This window comes from Myodes glareolus, chromosome 10 (assembly GCF_982192425.1).
Source record: "Myodes glareolus chromosome 10, mMyoGla1.1, whole genome shotgun sequence".
In the NCBI taxonomy this organism is placed as follows: Eukaryota; Metazoa; Chordata; class Mammalia; order Rodentia; family Cricetidae; genus Myodes; species Myodes glareolus.
Window position 1 is genome coordinate 56,282,186 of NC_142035.1, and position 18,623 is coordinate 56,300,808.

Consider the following 18,623-nt stretch of genomic DNA (forward strand, 5'->3'; position numbering starts at 1 on the left):
GAGACAGGGTTTCTCTATGTAACAGTCCTAGCTGTCCTAGAACTAGCTCTTTTCGACCATTCTGGCCTCAAACTCACAGAGATCTGCCTGCCTCTGCCTCTTCAGTGCTGGGATTAAAGGCGTGTGCCACCACTGCCCTCTCTAATTAGATTTTAATTGGGTTATGAGATGGCAGGCTCCCAGAGGTCTTAACTTCTTCACCCTGAACACCTTAAACCTTTCATGCATCGACTTTTCACCTCTCTGCTTTCATTTACCTAAAATCTACTACCTTCTCCCTTAATGTGCCTGCCTGCTAAATGCCCCTTTCTAGTCATTTATGAAGCATTTATCTAATTATTCTTTATCAGTAAAAACTCAGGAGTCAGATATTGGGGTAAGAATCTGAATGATCAGAGAAGCAATCAGTGACCTCCTCTCTCTCTTCATTATTGATCCAAAAAGGCCAAGAATCTTTCTAAACCCCTATTAATTTCCGTGTCTCTCTATCTGTCCTTTGTCCTCCAAAACCTCTATGGCTAATTTTGGTCAGCTAGTAGCTATCTCTGCCCTCTGATTCACAGTAAATTTTATTGTCAGTTTCAGGAGTGTCAGAATGTGATCCAAATATCCCACATTTCCCCCTTCTGTCTAAAGGGAAGACTTTAACTCTAACACAGTAAAACTATATACAAGAAGAACAATTATAGGGTAAGATTACATTCACAATGTCTAGTCCATTTGCCTTCAGCAAATTCAGAGAATATACTCCATTATCTATCATATCTTAGTGAAGTCAAAGTTTTGTACCTTTTCTATCCTAACTTGTACTGGGTGGTTTTGTGTATCAACTTGACACAAGCTAGAGTCATCAGAGGAAGGAGCCTCAGCTGAGGAAATGCCTCCTTGAGATCCAGCTGTAAGGCATTTTTTCATTTAGTGATCAGTGGCAGAGTACCCAGCCCATGGTGAGTGGTACTATCCCCGGACTGTTGATCCTGGGTTCTATAAGAAGATGGGCTAAGCAAACCAGGGGAAGCAAGCCAGTAAGCAGCTCCCCTCCATGGCCTCTGCATCAACTCCTCCTTCTGTGATCCTGACTCTTTTGGAGTTCCTGTTCTGACCTCCTTCAGTGATGAACAGCAATGCTGAAGTGTAAGTTTAATAAGCCCCTTCCTTTCCTCCTTGCTTTTTGGTCATGGTGTTTTGTTGCAGTGATACAAACCCTAACTAAGACACTTGTATTATCAACCCAAAACTCTCTTTTTAGACCTCAAAGCATTTCCTTAGATAAAAAACTTAAGTTTTTATGTCTCTCAAGTTCATACACTTTACACCTCTTTTGTGAGTTTCTTTTCTGAATTTGTAACAAGGAAAACTGTAACTATAACTATCTAATCTTCAACCTCATCAAAGACCTGGGAATGATACAATATTACCTGAGTAAACAGGAAGTGCTTCCAGAACTATAGAAAATGACAGAGACATCTGGCTGTCTGGACAGTCACCCAAGTTTCCTCTGCAATGTTGGGCATTCATCTTCTGCCTGCAGGCCTAGAATATATGAAAGACTTTTTTTGTGAAGCAGTAATTTCAAAAAACATGTCCTACTTTGTCTTGACAAAGCTTGCCAGTCACCTTCTTTTGTGTCCTACTTGTCCAGTTTTGACAGCATAGCATCAGCAGTTAAAGCACAGACAAGTTCTTGCCCAGTGGCTAATTTTTCCACAAGAAAAGCAAACTCCATATGGAGGTTCTTTGATGCCCATCATCCTTTTTTGAAGTAAATTGAGTGCTACCAGGAGTAGACATGTCTCACTGTTATGAAAAGCCTTATGTTATTAAAACATCTTCAATGCTATATTCTGTAGGTCTCTGAAGTGTCTGAAGACCACCTGCCTATCTCAAATATTATCTCTCAGTTTAGCTGGGATCGGCATCATGTCAAGCCTGATGACCTGAGTTATCTTCAGGACTCATGCAAGTCGTCCTCTGATATCCACTAGTGTGATATGGTGTTCACGTGCCCACACATACACTCACATACATACATATGCACGCACACACGCCAGCAACTTTCAGGACAATATTAAGCAGTCATATATGTGAGGGGATGTGGAGGGCCGGACCACATTCTCCATTGCTTCTAGGAACAAAGGTAGAGATTGACCTCGGTGACCCCAAGGTGTGGTGGTACACGCCTTTAGTCCTGATGCCTGGGTGGCAGAGGCAGATTGACCTCTGTGACCTCAAGGCGTGGTAGTATACGCCTTTGGTCCCAATGCCTGGGAGGCAGAGACAAGCAGATCTCTGTGAGTTCAAGGTGATGTAGCACACGCCTTTAATCCCAGCGCACGTGCTTGGTAACTCTCTACCGCTGCGTCCCTGCCTACTCCCGAGGCATCATCTGGGATAATGGGCAGTGGACCCATCCAAGAGTGACACGTCAGAAGCGAGGACTGTTTCCTTTATAAGGGTTGGGTTCCATCTTATCTGGGTCTCCGCCATGTTGGCTGATGCCCGCTCTCCCAAGGGGCATTAAAGCTTTACTGCAGAAGTATCCTATGTGTACCGCGTGGTTCTTGCTGGCGAGACGGTAGCGCGGGACAAGGGGAAATATGTGTAAATTCAGGAAAACGATGATAACAAGGAAAATATTTCAACAAATAAGTTTACATTTCCAAACTTTAATTTGAAAAGAATTTCAAGTAGTTACAAGTAGAATAAAGATAATAAAAACACACAGGCACATCATAACAAAGTTGCAAAGAAAAAACCCATGATAATAAACAACTTTTCAAAGTGTTTAAGAGATAAAGATTGATACTGATACAGATATACATGAGATATACAGAGAAAGAACAAATAAGAATTCTAGCACTTTTCTCATCAGAAACAATGCAAGGAGAGGATAGAGAACAACATCTTTAAAGTACTGAAATATAAATGTAAATTATTGTTATTCAATACAAGGAGGAAATTCTTTTCAAAAACAACTACAGACTAGCAAAATGATTTAGCCAGGAAAGGTACTACCCGCCTGGCCTGACAACCTGAGTTCCATTCCCTGGGCCAATGTGATGGAAGAAGAAAACCAACTCCCCCAAGATGTCCTCTCCCCTACACACACACACACACACACACACACACACACACACACACACAGAGTGAGCCAGGCAGTGGTGGGACACAAGTTTAATCCCAGCACTGGAGAAGCAGAGGCAGGTGGATCTCTGAGTTTGAGGCCAACCTGGTCTACAGGGCAGTTTTCAGGATAGGCTCAAAAAAACTGCACAGAGAAACTCTGTCTCAAAAAACCAAAGAGAAAAAAGAAGTTTGGTTCATCAAGAAGAAGTCAGAAAAGTAAGGAAACAGAAAAACAGAGTAATTTAGGAATCAGTAACAAAGCTTTAGTTTGGGTTTGGGTTTTTAGTGTTGGAGGCTGAGTGTAGGGTTTCACACAAACTGAGCACGCTAAAACACTGAGCTAGAGCGTCCATCCCTTGACGTTTTGAAACCTTCACTTCATTGACTCTGTGACAGAAAATCCCTTCCAATCAGTCAATTCTAGAATTGGAAACCACTCTCTGTCATCTTCTGGACTCAGGAAAAGTTTTCAGGTCCCCACGAGAACTCCCCGTGCCCTCTTTTTAATGAGTGTGGAAATATCTAGAAACAAGTGGCCAATTAATGCAGGCGTCTGTGCTCACATCTCAGATGACAGCCACTCTGAGCCAAGAGCATCTTACACAGCTGTGTAGCTCCCGCCATACTCAGTATTTAAAGAACAAAAATGCTTGAAGAATGGCGTGAGGAGAGAAAGAAGGAAAAGAGGGAGGGAAGGATGAACTTGGGGATGGAATTTCCGGAGAATCCCTGAGGGTGGGTTCAATTAAGTCAGCTATGTCTCCCAAATTTAGACTCTTACAGCCTCCACTTCTAAGTCAACCTCTCGGGATGCAGCGCCTCCTGGTGGACACCTGGGTCTGCCACGGGGGGGCGGGGAAGTAAGGGGACTGGAAACCGGAAGAAATCTAACTGGCAATGCCTGGAGCTGGGATGCATGCTAGAAGAGCTCTCAATACTGCCGACTTCTTTGTTGGCCCTCAAAAAGGGAAAGCAGAGAAGTAGGGTGCAGATAAATGGCCACTGAGTGTGCCAACTGGGTCACGGTGAAGTCAACCCAGGCCGGGCTCTCAGGGTCTCTAGCACTTGGCTTTGTCATCCCAGAAAAACCATCCCCTGAGATAAGCAGAGGAAATGAATCACATCAGCCATACCCAGGAATCTAAACTGTAAAACCACAGGAAGGTGAACAAGCCAAGAGTTCAGAGGCTTGGGCACAGCCATGCTTGCTCTTCTCGGCAGGCAAGTCCGCTTGGCAGCCATGTCACAGACGAGTCTGTGGCCCTGGAGTCAGAGCAAGGAAAATTGGCAGAGCAGCCTTCGAAGAGGATGTTACAAAATTCCGATAGCTGAGTTGACCCGTCTAAAATGACAATAATCCTGTCGGGAAGGCCTGCTATGGGAAACGGAGGAGAGCATCCTCCTGTACCCTACTCTCTCCAACTCCGCCCCCAGACTCTTCCTGCAGCTGGGTCATGAGACATCCATTTAGCTTCCTTCTGCATTCCTGGTCATAGAGGTGGGTGACCAGGTGTTTCAAAGTTATGTTTTCTAGGTTGTTTTTATGTGTGATGCTCATTGACACAGCAACAGGAAAGCTCATTAAGGGAAAACTAGTTCCTTCTGTCAACTGGATGAAATCTCTTGCCTGGGTGTAGACCTGACATTCCAAGCTACCCAAAACACAAGAGTTAATCCAATTCATATTAATTTGCCAGTGGACCACACACAGGAAGACTCACCTTAGAGATGCTAAAACAGATGAGTGGAATAATTATCTTTTAAACAAAATTGTATAATTTAGCTTCCCAGAATTTCCACCCCCGATACAGTCCCTACAGGCTGCTATGAGATCCTGCTGGATCTGCCCACCTTACAGAGTCCTCTTCTTCTTTTTTGGCTATTTCTTTCTGATCGGAGTCTATATGTGTTACCTCCCACACACCCCGTACTTTGGGCTTTCTCACTCTTTCTCTAATGCACCCCTCCTTGTTGGCTTAATTCAAATGGCATGGCTTTTCTCTTTTTCTCCTCCATTCTCTTCCTCTGGGCAGCTGCTAAAACTGACAACTCGTCTGCCCTGGGGAAGCTTTTGTTTTGTTTTAAACTCTTAATAAAATTGTATACTTCGAATAAAATTTGACTTTGCTTGACTTTCAATTTTTTCCTGCCTTTGACCTAATTGGCAGTGAAAATGAAATGGTTCCTGCACCCATAAATAGCATCAGCGTGACTGCTCCTTCCTTCTTGAGTATCCAAGCAAAACAGCCACCATCTTGACCGGATCATCTGTGCCTGGTTGCTAGACGCCATCACAATTGAGACAGAGGTCTGCGGCTGTTCTCTCAGAGAAAGAAGAAGTGGGGAGGGTCACTGACTCCTCCTGAGATTCCAGCCACGCTTCCTGGCCACCTGTATGTCATTCTGCACTAACTCCACGTGACCTCGGGTCTCCAGAAACATTACAATTTATATCCTGGGGCAGGCTGATTGAAGAGGAGACTGCATCTATGTGACAGTGGGAAGAAGCCAGCGTGCTGGGTGAACACTTTCTAGTGTGGTCACTTTATGGTCACCTGCCAGTAACCCCTCACTCATGCTAAGTACACCCTGAGGCGTACTTAAATCCTTCTGGTTCCTGACAGACCTTTGGTAGAAGTGCACTTTGGTTTGTTGTTGGGATCTTAGAAAGAGAGGGTAGACATGGTTTATGTCTCCCCATGGAAGGTATGCCCACAACTCCCCCACACCCCATTCTGGGTGCACCTCATAGGAACAGCTGCCACAGTCCTAGTGACTTGCTGGCTCACTTTCTGTTGGCACTGGTGTCCTAGGTACATGGCTTCTAGTGCAGAGCCTGATAGGTTTTCAGGTTCAGCTCCTACTCTGTCCTGTTCAAGAACATTCTTAAGGAGCAAGCTGTCCTGTTATGTGGCTTTAAACTCAGCAAATCTAGTAAACTCCTGGGAGACCCAGGAAGATTACAGCATACAATGGTGTGTGAGGGTTTTTTTGGGGGAGTTGCTTTTGGGGGGAGGGTTTTGGCTTGATTTTGTGTTTTATTTTGGGGGATCTTAAGGTGCAATGAAGTCTTGATTTTATGCACTGTGCATAAAATAGTTTTTTTTCTTTATTAAAAGTAGTTCCTGACGTGATTGTGGGTAAAAAAAAAAAGGGGGGGGCACAACCCCATTACAATGTCCATCTTTTCCAGGAAGGTTTCCCGACTTGCATTGCCGCCCCAGATCCTCTGGGAGGAGCTGGCAAAGTTCATTTTTCTCTTGATCCTCTCTCATTCTTTTCTTGACAGCCACACAGCCATCATCCAGCTCCATCACTTCCGGTTGGCCTATTAACAAACTACAGAACTGAATTCGATGAGGCTGGGTTTTTGTTTTGTTTTGTTTTAAGAATATAAAATAATTAGTGCATTTTGTTTTAATCTGAGGTATATTGGAAAGAAGCTGCTCCAGGAGAAAATACCGGCACCCACAAGGCTAGCTAAAGATAGCACTCAGCAATGTCCTCAAGAGCTAAAGTCTCAACTACTGTGGTAGTTTTCATTTATCACATGATCTGAACAACAACAAAAATAGTTCGGTATGTTTTCCTACCTACTCCACTCTAACCCCTAATTTTTGCATTGTTTCTATAAATCCTATATCACCTGTGATGAAGTTTTAAGTCATGTACGGTTTTTAAAGGACTAATGACTTAACCATTGGCAGGGTCAAAATGGGAAAGAAATACATCCAAAATAGTGTATACATCCAAAAGGAATATACTGTATCTAATCTGCCAAAGTTGTAACATTAGTTCTATCCGAACATTTACAGTATCTGAGATTTAACAAGGGTAGTTAAGGAGGCACACAAGAACTTGCCACCAGGAAGAATGCGAACACTGCACTAAAAAGGCGCCCTTGCCGTGCCATTGTTTCCACAATGCCGTGACTCGGATTCGAACCGAGGTTGCTGCGGCCACAACGCAGAGTACTAACCACTATACGATCACGGCGAGCTACCGGAACGCCACGACACAACGTGCTCCTAGTGCAGTTCTTGAGACGGGACTGACCAATGTCCTGCCATCCCTATGCTATTAGATCTCAGAGGTCCCAGCTGACCGTAACGACGAGCTACGAGTTTCTGCTTGGCCTTGGGAACACACCAGACAAAAAAGGCGGACAAGAAAGTGCTTGGAAAGCCCAGCGTGATGGCGCCTGGGAAAACTAAAAGTCGGGACGTGGCGGCAGGAAAATCCCGAGTTCGAGTCCAGTCTGGATGGAATGAGACCCTGGCTCAAAAAAAATAAAAGGCTCAGTCCCTTGCTGTTAAAACTGCAGCGAAGCGGAGGGATTTAGTCCCCCTCCCGACCCCAGGACCAGACCTAGCCAGTAAAACCAAAGCGCTTGCGCACACTCGCAAGTCCCGCTGTTGATGATAGGCGGAAACGAACGCTAGCAAACCAATGACGTCAGGAGGGGGAGGGGCGCCCAATAGAGAAGAGATCAAGCAAGGTTCCCTGACCTTAGGTTCCCGGTAGCTCGCCGTGATCGTATAGTGGTTAGTACTCTGCGTTGTGGCCGCAGCAACCTCGGTTCGAATCCGAGTCACGGCATTGTGGAAACAATGGCACGGCAAGGGAACTGTGTTTTGTTCCGTTTTAAGACTGGTAGAGTCTGGAAAATAGATCTCAAATTCCGGTGACAGTTACGAACAGCGTTATACCGTTTGTGACTAAACTGAACTGCTGGAACACAGAAGCGTCAGAGTTTGGGATGGGACGGGGTTCCGTTTACTCCACAAAGTAAAAAGAATACATCGGTCTGAGAAGTGTAATGTACATATTTGTATCTTTTCGTGGTTTTTCTTAGTTTCGTATACATTTATGGCTTTTTACAAACTTCCATCAAAGTTCTAGAGCAGACGCCAGAGTAACGAGGCTCCGCAGAGGGCGTCACCCTTGAGACAGCTCTTATTAAGTAGAATGGGACTCTGTCAAGCAGCAATTTAATGTTCAAAGGCTTGAACACAGTCATGAAAAGGCTTTGTGATTCCTCTCCCAAGCGCTCTCTCCCTGGGTCACCTTTAGGACCCGCCCGCCCCTACAGCGATGTCGGGACTGGCGGGGCCGACAGCAAATGCTCCTCGAGAACCTGTTGAATGAATGGGCACCTGACGAATGGGGGCGGGAAAAGACACTGAAAGCCACGCGAGCAGGAAAAGCAGGCGAATGCCCTGCCGTCTCGGACTTGAAATGGTGGAAAGGATTTAGTTGGTATTTAGCGAAATCTCTAGTGGCTCTGAACGAGAGGGTAGGTGGGCACTTCGAACTCACTCGTCAGAAGCTACGGTCACATTCTTTGTCTAGCAAATAGCCACTGCCCTCTGTGAAAGCCGTCACATTCCAGGCGCCGTGTGGGCGCCAGCGATGATGGACAAGAAGAAAAACCGGACCGAGTCCCAGCTGCCGCCCTGAAGGGTCAGAGGTGGGCGCAAAGGAGGGAGGATTTAGCCATCCAGGAGTGGGAGAGGCTGGAGGGGAGAGGCGGGCGGGGTTGAGGTTGATACACTTTCTTTGAGCTACGTTTACACTTTCAAATCAGTACCGAGAGCTTTTGCACACTCCGCAAAGGTCACTCCAGAATGGGTCTCTGCTGGGAGAGAGGGAGGATCAGAAGCCGGGATCCAATAGGGAACGTCCCTGCAGGCCCGCTGGCAAGTGTCCAGACCACCGGAGACCCTCTTCTCCAAGACAGTTAGCTCGGGTCCCTGGACACTCAAGAGATGTCCTACCAACCCTCACACTGTCACAGGCGAATTCTTTGCCCAAGGCTAAGGGATCTAAAGTCTCAAGAGTAAGCAGCGAAAGCGCAATGCGCCTGCGTATTCTCAGATCGTAGATTAGAGTCCCGCCCAATAAATGGGTCATGTAGTGACGCAGAAAGTGGGATGGCCTATGAGTATTCAAGAGAATATTTTTCAGAGAAATCTGACAGGTCCCCGGTAGCTCGCCGTGATCGTATAGTGGTTAGTACTCTGCGTTGTGGCCGCAGCAACCTCGGTTCGAATCCGAGTCACGGCATTGTGGAAACAATGGCACGGCAAGGGGCCTACCTTTTTTTTCCTCAACCTTCATCTTACAGGAACCACAGCTTCTTTCTCTCCTTTGAATATCGAATCCTTCTAAAAATCGCCACCTCCAAGAATTCTTTAACGTTCTAAATACGACTTCAGATCGAACTATTTCTAAAGCTTTCCTCCTGGAACGCGGTGTCTAAGCCATTCAACACGAGCGAAACAGCACCCATGTGACCTTGTGGGTTTTTTCTCCGTTTTTTATTTTAAAAACTGCGCCGTTCGTTTGCAATTACAGACTGCGTGTGTCCAAGTCTAACTGAAAGGTTCTTTCTCATTTTTCACTTCGCCCGCCAGTTATTGCCATTTTCCAGCACCATTCTCTTGTCGTGATAGTCCTGGTGTTACAAATACCTGACTACAGAACACGAAGTGATAGCTCTGCCTAGGTGGGTAAGGGTACTCACACTGAGGGAATCGCCACTCATCTCGAGCTCTATCTTCCTTGTGTCTCCCACCTCCCAGCCCTGATTCCCAACTAGCACAAGCAGAGAACAGTTTAGGTGGTGAAACAGAAGAAAGAGACTATCCATTAAGACCTGAATTTAGAGACTGAAAGAGGAAATTGTCTTGGCAGTCCACTTGAAAGCCCTCCAGTCTTATCTCTTAAGATACAACGGAAGCAGGACCACTGGAGCTAGGAAATGCAAGAGCTTCGTTGGCAGGCTTTATGGAGTCTGTTTGTTGCTTGTTTTTCTCTAGCTTTTATTGTTGCTTTTATTGTTTTAGGATTTGGGTTCTTTTTATCTTTTAAAAAATATTCATTTTGTTTTATGTGTATTACTATTTTGCCTACATTTATAGTACATACCCAGGGAGGCCAAAAGAGGGCAGTGGACCCCTGAGACTGGACCTGGGTTCTCTGCAAGAACAGTGAGAGAGCTCACTGGGATCCCCAGGCTTCAGTCTTCCCAGGGTTCGGATAATGGTTATATGTACCACCATTCAGATGCTCTAAGTCTTGACCATGATTGTGTTCCAAACACACACAATTTTTTTTTGTTTTTTTTGGGGGGGGGGCGGGGCAGAGGCTCAGGTAGCTGAGGCTGGCCTTGAACTCACTTTGCTGTCAAAGTTGACTCTGGATTCTCCTGCCTCAACTTTCCAAGTACTGAGATTACAGGCGTATACTACCACATCGAGCTCCATAAATACATATTTGAACAGAGGGCTTTTGGGGGGGGGTTGTCTACTTCCTCCCCCCAGGATCTTGCTATGTTCCCTGGCTAGGTCAACCTCAAACTCAGTCCTCTAGCCTCTAGAGTAATTGAGATTACAGATTATGATTGCAAGATTCGGCTTTATGTTATGTTCTTTCAGTATAGAATCATATTATTTTCATATTAAAGACATAATAATCTGTGATTCCACAAAAAGAAAATGGGGCTCTCCCATTTTCCAGTAGCACAAAGCCCTCTGTACCCATTGTTCTTCCTCCTTCCTTTCCTCGTCGCTCCCTTCCTCTCTCCCTTTCATTTTTCCCCAGCCTTCAAAGGGACATGGCAGTAAGAAAAGACATGAAGTTGGTGGTAAAAGCTTGGCACTTCGGTGAACTCCTTATACGGTCTCTGGCAGGGAGAATTCAATCAAAGGCACCGAGGCTGCTCACCCTCCGCCAGTTGTACTTGACGGGAATACAGCCCAGTGTGCCAGACTTTCTGGTGGTTTTGGAGAAGTCAGGCACTTGGAGTTATGTGCAAGATGCCCCCTAATTTTAAACACTGGAAGTTAATTTAATTTTTTAAATTGAGTTGATCAAAACTATGTAGGTAAAACAGAAGCTGGTACAATGAGGAGGAGAGGTTTACTGGCTGAGAGCACTGGGACCTGGGTCCAATTTCAAGCACCCACACCACAGTTCATAAATCATCTGTACCAGGATCCAACACCTCCTTCTGGCACACAAGTGGTCCACAGATGTACAAGCAGGCAAAACACCCATATGTATTCTTTTGAAAGTTGGAACAAATGGAGTCTACTCTCAGAGTTAATGGATAACAGAGCACATATTTGAGAAAGAGAAGAGAAAAGATCCATGAGAAGTTGATGACATGAAGTAAAAACCATACAGGCACCTCTTGAAAAGGCTCTCATTGGCCAAAGTGGGAGAATTTGAGTATCAAAAGGAATTACAATATAATGATGGTATGGTGGTTGTTATGCACCCACACACATACAGACTTACGTGTTTGAATGTTTGACCTATAGGGAGTAGCACTATTAGGAAGTGCGGCCTTGTTGGAGGAAGTATGTCACTGTGGAGGCAAACCTTGTGGTCTTACATGCTCAAGCTATGCCAGTATGATACACTGTTCACTTCCTGTTACCTAAAGATCAAGATGTAAAACTGTCAACCCCTTCTCTAGCACCATACCTGTTTGTATGCTACCATGCTTCTCACCATGACAATAATAGACTAAACCTCTGACCTGTAATCCAGGCCCAATTAAATGTTTTTCTTTATAAGAGTTGCTGTGGTCACGGTGTCTCTTCACAGCAATAAAACTCTAACTGAGACAGGTGGCAACAGATTGTATCACACAGAAAATTTAGTTTTTGGAAGATTTGTTTTATTTGTTTGTTTGCTGTGTTCATGCACACGTGTGCATGCATGCCGTGTTTGTGCCATGTGTATGCAGTTGCCTATGGAGGTCAGAAGACAGTGTCATGTGCCCTGGAGGTGGAGTTACACACAGTTGTGAGCCTCTGGACATGGGTTTTGGAAGTTAAACTCTAGTCCTCTGGAAGAACAGCAAGGGTTCCTGACTGCAGAGCCTGAAAAATGATCTTTCTAAATGTAAATGGGTGTCTTACCTGCATATATGTCTGTTCCCCATGTGCATACCTGGTACCTGCAGAGGCCAGAAGATGGTGTCAGATCCCCTGGAACGAGAGTTACAAAGGGTTACAAACTTCCATGTGGGCGCCGGAAACTGAAACTAGGTTCTTTGGAAGAGTAGCCAGTGCTTTGAACTGAAGTCATCTGATGTGAGATGCCCCTCTTTAGGCTGTAAATATGTTTTAATACCATAGGTTAATAAAACCTGATTTGGCCTAAGAAAGGGCACAATATAACTAGGCAGGAAACCCAAGCAGAGAAAAAGGGAGAAAGAAGGTAGAGTCAGAGAGATACCAGCAGCCACTGGAGAAGCAAGATGTAAGGTAACAAGCCAAGACTCCCTGAGAGGTCTCATGGGAGCAATGGCCCAGATGATCCAACATCCAGAACAACTTCAAAGCAACTGGCTGAGACTATGTAGCCTCATAGACTACTACAGCCAAGATTTAACCATAATTCTAAATTTTCTCAGGATCCTCATAAGATTACCAGTGCCCCCCAATCAGCAGGAAGTAGTATAGAAAACTATGCTCAAACTCCCAAAATACTGTTTATGAATGTTTGTTTTCATTTAAAGGGAGTTGGTAATAAAATGTTAATGGTCAAGGTCAATCTCTTTCTAAATAAAAAAGGGGATATGATATAGAAATGATGAAAAAAAGGGAGATTATTAAATCTACTTTAATCCAAAAAACAACTGTTAATCTCAAAATACTTTACATTGGTAGGGATTTTGGTTTACTGATACAAATTTAGGTCAATTTTGTTATACTGTATGTATATTTCTACTCTTGTTTAAGTCATTATGTTATACAGCTTATTTAAAATATAATGCATAGTAAAGAAATACAAATTAGTAGTCATCTATAATAGTCAAACTTACAGTCATATAAGTTAGGTTTTCTAGATATACAGAGATATATTTCAGGTGGATATGTAATCTTCAAACACTTTAAAGACCTATAGAATATAGCATTTATATGTTTTAAGAATTTAGACTTTTCTTGACATGAAATGTCTACTCTTGGCAGCACCAATTATTTCAAGAGGATATTGGACATTGAAGAAGCTCCTTTTGAAGTTTGCTTTCAATATGGCAAGGCTAGCCATTTGGGCAAGAAACTGCTCTTGACTGGACTGTTTGGCAATATGTTATATAAACTGGACATACAGGACCCACAAAAAGGTAACTGCTGAACTTGCCAAAACAAGGTGGGACAATCCTTCAGGATTCCTGCTTCATAAGAGTCTGTCAGACATTCTGCAGGACACAGTATAAGTGACTGATAAATTTTGCCAAAATAGGCAGTACAGTCCTTCAGATTTCCTGCTACAATGAAAAATTTGCCAGACACTCTAGGCCTGCAGGCTGAAGATGGATGCTCCAACATCACAGAAGAACTTTGGTGAATGTCTAGGCATCCAGATGTTGCTGTCATTTCTAGAATTTTGGAATTTGCTTATAATGCACTTCCTGTATACTCAGATAATATTATATCCTTCTGGGATCTTTGATGGAGTTGAAGACTAGATAGTTATAGTTTTCCTTAGTTGTAATAGAAAATAGATTAGAGATATAAATTTGGACTCACAAAGATAGGATGAATGTATTTTCTTTAATTTTGTCAAATACAAATAGACTAAATTTTATAACTATAATTCTTGCTTGATAACTGTTTTTGTTTTATTCAATTTTACTGTATTAAAGTCAAAATCTTCCTTTTAGTTAGACAGAAAAGGGGAGATGATGTGGGATGGTTCTCTGTATGCTGTGAATATGTTTTATTATCATTGGTTAATAAAGAAGCTACTTTGGTTGATGGCAAGGCAGAATATAGCTAGGCAGGAAATCCAAGCAGAGAAATAGGGAGAAAAAAAGAAGGCAGAGTGGGGAGACACCATCATGTAAGAAGCAACCTGTAAGGTAGCAAGCCACAAGCCTCATGGTAAAATAGAAACGAAAAAATGGGTTAATTTAAATGTAAGAACTAGCCAGAAATAAGCCTGAGCCATCGGCCAAACATTTACAATTAATACTAAGTCTCTAAATGTTTATTCTGGAACTGGTAGATGGGAGAGAAACCTCCAGTTACAACCATCTCTCCTGCTTCTTAAAGAAAAACTACTTTTTCTTCTTTTATTTTCTTTCTCTTTTCCCCACAGAACCTCACTGTGTAGCTTTGGCTGGAATGGGACTTGTTCAGACTGGTTTCAAACTCACAGAACTCTGCCTGCCTCTGATTCCAGAATGCTAGGATGAAAGGTGTGAGCCATCATATCCAGCTTGAAAATGATTTTTTAAATATATTTATTTTTACATGGATGTCTGTGTGTGCCTGAGTGTATGTGCACCATGTGTGTGCAGGAGTCCTTAGAGGTCAGAAGAGGGCATCAGATCCCCTGGAACTGGTATTACAGGCAGTCGTGAGCTGCCATGAGTTTACTGAGAACCGAATTCAGATTCTCATAAAAGCAACTTAACTGCTGAGTCAACTCCCCATCCCTGTACTATAATTCTAATGCCATCATCTATCCCTCTACCTCTATGACATCCTGTCTCTCTTCTAGATAATTTTATTTCTATCCCCCACTCTCACCCCTGTGAATACTATCTGCATCATGCTGTCCCCGTGTCTGTGCCTTTGCCTGACTCATGATGTTCTCCTGGATCGGAAAGGCTCTTCACCTTTTATTTCATCTCTCCAAACCTTAAAGGAGCGTAGAAAGTCAGGGAAACATAAGGATGACATGGGAAAACCAGATTTTCCTCGCCCCAGAGTCTGGTTGAAATTTCAAAAGATTCCTACCACTAAGGCTAATGACCTGAATTCAATTCCTGGCAGAACTGTAGAAGGAGAGGACCAGCTCTAACCTACACACACACACACATTTTTTGATGTAGGTGGGTCTTATTTCTATTTGTTGCCTTCATTTGTTAATTAATAGAGAAAACTGCTTGGCCTGATAGATCAGAACATAGGTAGGAGGGGAAGACAGAACAGAATTGTGTGAGAAAGAAAGCAGACGCCATAGCTCTCCTCTCTGAGATGGATGCAGGTTAAGATCCTTCCCAGTAAACCACCACCTCGTGGTGTTGCATACATTAATAGAAATGGGTTAATCAAGATGTGAGAGTTAGCCAATAAGAGGCTACAGATAAGGGGCCAGGCAGTGTTTAAATAAATACAGTTTCCGTGTAATTATTTCGGGTAAAGCTAGCCGGGCAGGTGGTGGGAAGCGGCCCGCTGCTCCCTTTTACAATTTTTAAATGTTAAAAAATTTCAACAAGATTTGTTGTAAAGGTTGCCAACATAGTTTTAATCTGTGTCATGCATAGATATTTTATGCTACGGTAAATAAGTTCTGAATGTATATGACCTTAAGTAGGCCCTCATTCTTTTCCCCAAACATCTCTGGAGAATCCCGAGCAGAACTGCTAGTGTTGCTCACAGTAAACTTATCCTACATCCATGTATCCTTGTGGACTACAGTTTTACCTTATCAATTATAGTCCTATCAGGGACCCCTGAGGAACCGCCTTGTGGTCTCATTTGGGTTTCTTAGAAAATCTTTGAATATGGTACCCTCAAACCCCTCCAAGATCTGATATATGATTATTGTGAAAAACAGAAGCCACCAAAAGCAATGAGAATGACTCTTGGGGAGCCTACAGGAGCCTGTATCCACAGGGATGTCTTGGGGAGCCTACAGAAGCCTGTATCCACAGGGATATCTTGCTTCTTCAGCTCTTCTTTGAGAAGCCTACACCCATGCTTTTGGGTGTGTCTTATCTTTCTACCGAGAACATCTCTTTCTCTTAACATTTATTATTAAGCCTATATTAGAATATCATTTTTAAGGATTTATTTATTTTTATGTGTGTGTGTATGTGTATGTGTACACATGCCCACAGACACTGGAAGAAGGTACGGGAGCCCCTGGAACTGGAGTTGCCTGACATGGGTGCTGAGACCAAAGTCAGTCTGGAAAAGCAGAAAGTGCTCTTAACCACTTGTCTCTTCAGTTCCCACCTTTTTTTTTTTTTTCTTTTTTGAGACAGAGTGTCCCAGGATGGCCTTGAATTCATCAAGGGAATCCTCCTCTGATAGCCTCCAAGTGCTAGATTATAAGCATGCCCACCATATTTTCCAGGGTTCTGTTTTTGTTTGTTGAGACAAGGTCTCTCTGTATGTAGTAGCCCCCGCTGCCCTGGAACCAAATGTGTAGACCAGGCTGGCTGCAAACTCCCAGAGATCCTCCTGCCTCTGCCTTCCAAGTGCTGGGATTAAAGTGGTGCACCACCACACCTAGCACCGCAGGTTTGTTTTGATCTGTGGGACAGGGTTTCAGACAGCCCAGAGTGACCACAAATTCCTTATCAAGATGATGTCCTTGAACTCCTGATCCTGTGGCTTCAACCTCCCAGGCACTGGAATTATTTGTGTATACGACTGTGAGTCTTAGTCCCTTTTCTATTGCTGTGAAGAGACACCACCACTAAGGCAACTTACAGAAGAAAGCATTTAATTTAATTGAGGACTTGCTTACAGTTTCAGAAGGTTGGTCCATTATTATGGCCGAGAGCACAGTGGCAGGCTGGCAGGCATGTTGCTGGAGAAGTAGCGGAGAGTTTTACATGCTGATCAGCAAGCAGCAAGGAAAGGCCAGGGGCAGGGGATTTGAGGGGGAGCTGCAGGGACTGGGCCTGTAGTGTACTGTTTATTATTATTATTATTTATTAAAACAATCTTTTTATTTTACATACTAATCCCAGTCCCCCCTCCCTCCCCTCCTCCTGTTTCCTCCATCTTCTTCCTACCCCACCCCCTATCCACTCCTCAGAGAGGGTAAGGTCTCCGATAGGGAATCAACAAAGTCTGTCCTATCCCACTGAGGCAGGACCAAGGACCTCCCCTCTGCATCTAGGCTGAGCAAGGTGTCCCTCCAAAGAGAGTGGGCTCCAAAAAGCCAGTTCATGCACTAGGAATAAATCCTGATCCCACTACCCGTGGCCCCACAAACTGCCCAAGCCACACAATTGCCACCCATATTCAGAGGTGTGGTGGGTTTTTGAAACATCTAAGCCTACCACCCTCAGTGACACATCTCCTCCAACAAAGCCACACCTCCTTCAACAAGGTCACACCTCCCAATCTTACCCAAAAACAGGAGCCTATGGAGACCTTTCTCATTCTAACCACCAGGCACCACCCTGCTCCCCTCATTTTACATTTTCTGAAGCAAATCCAGCTAGTGTGATGGCTCACACCTGTAACCCCAGCACTTGGGAAGCTTGAGTCAACAGTCTTGCCAAGAATCCGAGGGCAGGCCTGATTGCAGAGTGACTACCAGGCTAGCCAGGGCCACATCTCAAGGGCCAGGGACAAACAAGCTATCTCATATTAATCATCATCTGCCATTCTTAATTTTCACACCAGCCACTATTATTAGCCTATCTAGCATAGGACCAGGAGCATTGTCTTGCCCACAGAACTGGCTAGGTCATTGAGCTGTTGACTCCTTTCACATGTGGGGAGTGTGGCAACCCCTTCAGATGGATTAGCGAGAACATCCTCGGGTACCCGTCATCTCTTTTGCTCACCTTTGCACGGTTAGTTAATATTTTAGACTGTACATTCTGGAATGTAAACCTCTTATTTCTGTATTATACCTCATGCAGCGACTGTTTTCAGTGTCTTTTACGGGCCCACTATTCAATGTGTAACTGGGGTCCAACAGCTTTTGTATTACCTGACAGTATCCCAGTTGGACCTGCAAAAATGATAATCTGCAATGTAACAAGACACCCCCACCCCGGGAGATTAGCGGTCACATTACTGTGTGGGAATTCATAATATTTGAATTTGCACACAGAAATGTAATATATTTGAAATCTGGAATCATAGGTATATTAGACTTGCTGTTTTCCCATCACACCGTTCTCCCTCAGCTTTGAACTCACTCCTCTTTGGAGACTCACGTTTTCTCTGCTCATACAAAAGGCTATGCTAGTCTATCAGCTCAAGGCTCTCTGGAGACGGAACAGAGGTTCGCTACTTTAAACCCGACTGCGCTTTTGTAGGGAATTCCTGGTCAGCTACAATATGAGACCCTACCCTATCTCAAAAACAACCACGAGCAGTTGGAGAGGCACAGAGGCAGCGTGCAGAGCCTGTACCAAGGTGAGATAAAGCAGCAGATAGTTTTCCGGGTGGGGGCGGGGCGGGGGAGACTTGTTGGCCTCAGCTTTATGGCTGCAAAACTCTGCTTCGTTTCTAAGACAAAAACGCCAAGCACCTGGGCATCCGAGCAGCGTTGGAGCCCTGAGACTGCAAGAGGCTGCAGATAAACAACATTGCAACTGTTTCTCGACTTGATTTATTGACTTGTCTGATTCTATTCTTTCACTAACCTGATTGACAAACCCAGGGCGTAGCTTGAGGGATTTCCACAAGAAATCCTTCAGTCCAACCATCAGGGCTGTGTGGGCCTGCTGGGGACAGGTGCGATCATGGATGGGAATTATTTGTGCGAGCGAG

The 18,623-nt window shown here is 44.2% G+C and overlaps 1 long non-coding RNA gene and 3 other non-coding genes across 4 annotated transcripts; 3 read left to right on the forward strand and 1 right to left on the reverse strand.

Annotated features, from left to right (window-relative positions):
* Positions 1-7,050: 7,050 nt before the first annotated feature.
* On the reverse strand, positions 7,051-7,122 carry Trnah-gug (transfer RNA histidin (anticodon GUG)). Its single transcript has one exon. It is a non-coding gene; the product is annotated as a tRNA-His (tRNA).
* A 531-nt stretch (positions 7,123-7,653) lies between these two features.
* Positions 7,654-7,725, forward strand: Trnah-gug (transfer RNA histidin (anticodon GUG)). Its single transcript has one exon. It is a non-coding gene; the product is annotated as a tRNA-His (tRNA).
* A 537-nt stretch (positions 7,726-8,262) lies between these two features.
* LOC146892574 (uncharacterized) lies at positions 8,263-14,118 on the forward strand. Its single transcript, XR_015004041.2, has 2 exons — positions 8,263-8,596; positions 13,116-14,118. It is a non-coding gene; the product is annotated as an uncharacterized LOC146892574 (long non-coding RNA).
* On the forward strand, positions 9,121-9,192 carry Trnah-gug (transfer RNA histidin (anticodon GUG)). The gene has a single exon. It is a non-coding gene; the product is annotated as a tRNA-His (tRNA).
* Positions 14,119-18,623: the final 4,505 nt, after the last annotated feature.